The sequence below is a fragment of the Lynx canadensis genome, chromosome B2 (genome assembly GCF_007474595.2).
Source record: "Lynx canadensis isolate LIC74 chromosome B2, mLynCan4.pri.v2, whole genome shotgun sequence".
In the NCBI taxonomy this organism is placed as follows: domain Eukaryota; kingdom Metazoa; phylum Chordata; class Mammalia; order Carnivora; family Felidae; genus Lynx; species Lynx canadensis.
This window is the reverse complement of record NC_044307.1, coordinates 150,681,457-150,685,566: the sequence shown is the minus strand read 5'-3', so window position 1 is coordinate 150,685,566 and position 4,110 is coordinate 150,681,457.

Below are 4,110 nucleotides of genomic sequence, written 5' to 3'. Positions count from 1 at the left end.
GCAGGGGAGGGGCAGAGAGAGAGGGAGACACAGAATCCGAAGCAGTTTCCAGGCTCCGAGCCATCAGCGCAGAGCCCGATGCGGGGCTCGAGCTCACAGACTGTGAGATCATGACCTGAGCTGAAGTCGGACGCTTAACCGACTGAGCCACCCAGGCGCCCCTACTGCTCGTTTACTTTCTGTATTTCATGTTCTACCTGTGAAAAATGCAGAATGATAATGCCAGGCATGGTTAAAAGGGTTGATGGTAATAAGTCTGTCGTTGAAATTTTAAACATCCCCTCATCAGCAAGGGGCAGATTTAGTCACTGTCCTGTGCAATAAAGATAATGTCTCCCTGTGGGGCAAAGAGTAGGTTATAGAAGAGTGAGAGTTCCTACGCTTGGAGCTGGTCAGCTGTGGCACAGACCCACCGCCTGTGCAGCGTCTCCCCAAACCCTACAGCACCCCATGGCACATAGAGAGCAGGGGACAGAGGGGGACGTGAAGCTCATGCTGCCTGCTTTGCTGGGGACAACAAAGCCCTTTGTCTCTGAGCCAGGAAGCTCGTGTCTTCTGCCAGCACCTTCTGGCACCTCGCCAGGCTGACCTGTTACTTGCAAGGAGGCTGAGCCCTCACACGCTTCTTGTCACAGACCGCTGTCAGCGTTTTGCGTGAGGATTGGAGGAGGTGCTAGGTCACCTTGCCAAATGCTAGTCCCTCAAAAGTATCCTTCCTTCCTGACACCAACTTACTAAAAACTAAGAATGTTTGTCAGCCAATCATTACTTTTCTTTTTAGGTTTCAGTTGGTACTTGTAATTATATCTCAATAGCCCATGCCGTGGATATTTACAAGACAAGCAGCTAGATGAAAAGTAAATGCATTTTTTTTTTTGGATTTTTCTCTTTTCAAGTCAACTCTTTAGACATTTCCAGATGATAGACTAAGACTTACACTTTCGTGTAGGTGGCCCCAGTAACTGGCATCCGTACGTATTTAAAATTTTAGCCATCGAAAGCACACTTGGTGCAGTATTGCAAATGTTTTTAAGAAAAAAGATACTACCAAAGGATGTCCAGTGCTTGTAATTCTTACCGTGTTTTCTGATTGTAGTTTGCAGGAAATAGAAGACTCAACTGTGACCAGCTAATGAAAAGAAAATGAAAAATCACTCTCACTGGGAGATAAAAATTGGCTTCTGAGGTTCGACCTGCTATGGGACTCTGACACAATATTAATGATGATGCATTATTTTTCAATAACAAATTCTGCCCCGAGCCTCAGTAATACTGTCGTATTCTCTTCTGTTTCCAGTTTCTATTTGCAGAGAGGGCAGCATCCCTTAACTTTTATATCTTCTTCCTCACCTCCTGGATGTCTGCCAATATTAGATATTGATCACACACCGTAACATCACTACCCCTACCAGGGTTTGTGGCGTTTAAAAATTCTTACCAGACCTTCTTGTAAAAATTTCACAGGGAGATCACGAAATATTAAGCCACATGAAACAGCACTTCTTTTTGTCAAAACATTTCATTGTAACTTCTGTTTAAGGAAAGCACCCCAACCACCAAATTCTCCTTAATGTTAGTTTCCTTGAAAAACGACTTTCTGGTGTGCTTCTGGAGGTTTTCTTGCAAGCCCCACCCCCAGAAGATGGGTGCTTGGATGGGCGTTTTGGTTTATTGGTGAAGAGTTGAACTTCCTGTTCAGTCTGTGACCAATTTCCCCCCGTACCTGTTTACATTTATGATGGTTACGGCTTAAACGATAGACCATGATGTAAAGAATATTTGTTAGCTAAGCAGAGTGGCTTCATGGGCTGTCTGGCCGTAACGGCTGAGACGTGTCTGATGGGGGCGGGCTGGAGTGACTTACACACCTGCCCTGACTTGAGGTCCTGTATAAACGTCTCGAACTTTCCAAAGGCCTCATTGCCAGTGGAGGAAGTTCCGAGGGGCGGGCAGTCCTCCTGTTACCGCTTGTGTGGCTCCACTTGGGCCGGCCGCCTGGTTATGTCCTGCACCCTCCCGACAGTGTCCTCCCCCGTAACATGGGGCTGTCAGCCCCTGCTGGCTAACGATAGTGTGAGAATCAAGCAGAATGCCAGCATTTGGCAGCCGCCGAGGCTTTGTTTTCTGTCCCCTCTTCTGGCCCCACGCACCTTCCGACCTCGCGCCAAGTCTTGGAGGTGGTGGGTGATGTGGTAAAGCAGGAGGCCTTTTCTTTTTTTTTTTCTAATTTTGAGAGAGAGCTGAGAGACAGAGATCATGAGCAGGGGAGGGACAGAGAGAGAGGGAGGGAGAGAGAATCGGAAGCGGTCTCCGTGCTGTGGCACAGAGCCCGATGCGGGGCTCGAACCCACAAACTGTGAGATCACGACCTGACCTGAGGTCAAGAGTCGGACGTTTAACCGACTGAGCCGCCCGGGGGGTCTGAGACGTCATTTTCTTAACTGAAGAAGTACGTGATCTACTCTTCAAAAATCCCTCAGAAGAGCATTTTGGAAGGAGGCCTGTGATAAGAAAGGAGGCAGGCGGGGCGGACACGCGTTCGTTCCCCAGGGGCCCAGCGCCGGGAGGCGCCGCAGGGACAGAGGGTCAGGTGGAGGGTCCAGGAGACAGAGGCCGAGAGGGGTGGAGGGAGGGACCAAGGACCCTCCCGGCGTTTGTGTAGTTGGTCCCTCACCCCATTTACAAAAGGGACCGCTGACACTCGGGAGCCGCTGGACAGGGTCCTGGGAGGCATCTCCCGGCCGCACGGGTGGTTGGCATGGAGGGGCCGAAGCAGCCTGACTTCAGCAGGGGCAGGTGTGACGGGCCGACGTGGGCCTGGGTGGTGACCGTGGACGTGCCGAGCGTGTCTCCGGCCTGCCGTGTGGACCGGTTCCTGGCCCAGCCTGGAGTTGCACCACGGCTGCATAGACGTGTGGGCTGGAGCTCCCCGCCGCGGCCCTCAATGCCTGGAAATGCCCGCATCCTTTCATTGTGCGCGGAGGGGAGCCAGCCGACCTCCGCCCACCAGTGGCCCGGACAGGGCTCGGCTGCGTTCGAGCGTGGGCCAGCTCCGGCCTGCCGGGCGGGAGCGCGCCCACGGACCAGCCGGCCGGGCGTCCCGATGGGGCTGTGGCCCTGGGCTTCGTTCTGAACATTCCGCCGCATCGGGTGCATCTGCAAGAAACTGGGGCACGCTGCCTGCCCGGCCCCCGTGCCGTGTGCAGGAGGCGCGTGGCCCTCGGGAGCTGGGCTGGGCTGGCTCAGCTGCTGTCCTCGCCCTGGGGAGCCCCAGGTGGGCCCCTCCTCGGATGGGGACCCCGTGTGCGGAGAGGTGTCCCCACCTGCCTGAGGGAGCGGCTCCTGCAGGCTGCTGAGAGCCAGCGGCAGAGACTTGGGTCGTCGCCGTCCTGATTTCTCCTTTTTGACCTCAAACAGGCCCGTGATGCTGTCAGGAAGGGAGCGTGTCGCGATTCGTGATCAGCTCCAACTTAGAGGAGCGCAAACCTTCAATGAGCAGTACCATCGGCTCATCGCGTGTCGCCTGCTGGTTCCGAGGTCCGGGGCTACGTGGGGACTCGCCGGGGTCCCTCTCAAAGAAGGGGGCGATTGGAGAGGCGGCCAGGGGAGCGGGAGTGGGGGACGGGGCGAGGGAAACAGGAGCAAGGAAGGCCACCCAGGCCCAACTGAGGCCATGGCTGCAGGCGCTGGGCGCACGGGGTGCGTCCAGAGGATGGAGACCGGGCAGACCTCCCTGCACCCCCTCATTTTGGGCTGTCGCCGTGCTGGTGCAGGGGCTCCCCCAGCTTCTGAGCAGCCCTGGCCCAGAAGAGCGGAGAGAGGCCGGCGGCCCTGTGGCGGGGCACCAGAGGATGGTCTCCCGGGCTGCGGCTGGTGACCGGAAGCGGCCGGGAGAAGGGACTCGGGCACCAGAGAGAGCGCCACAAGTAGCTGGGCCAGTCGTTGGTTGCGGTAGCTGTCCGTCTCGGAGCCCACGGTTCCGGGGCCTGGGCCTGTCTCGCTCTGGGCCTGGGGAACGTGTGGAAGTGTCCGGGGGCGGCTCTCCCAGTAACGGCCTGTTGAGAGCAGGACGCGTGAGGGGCTGCTCTCGATGCTTTGTCCCACTGTTCC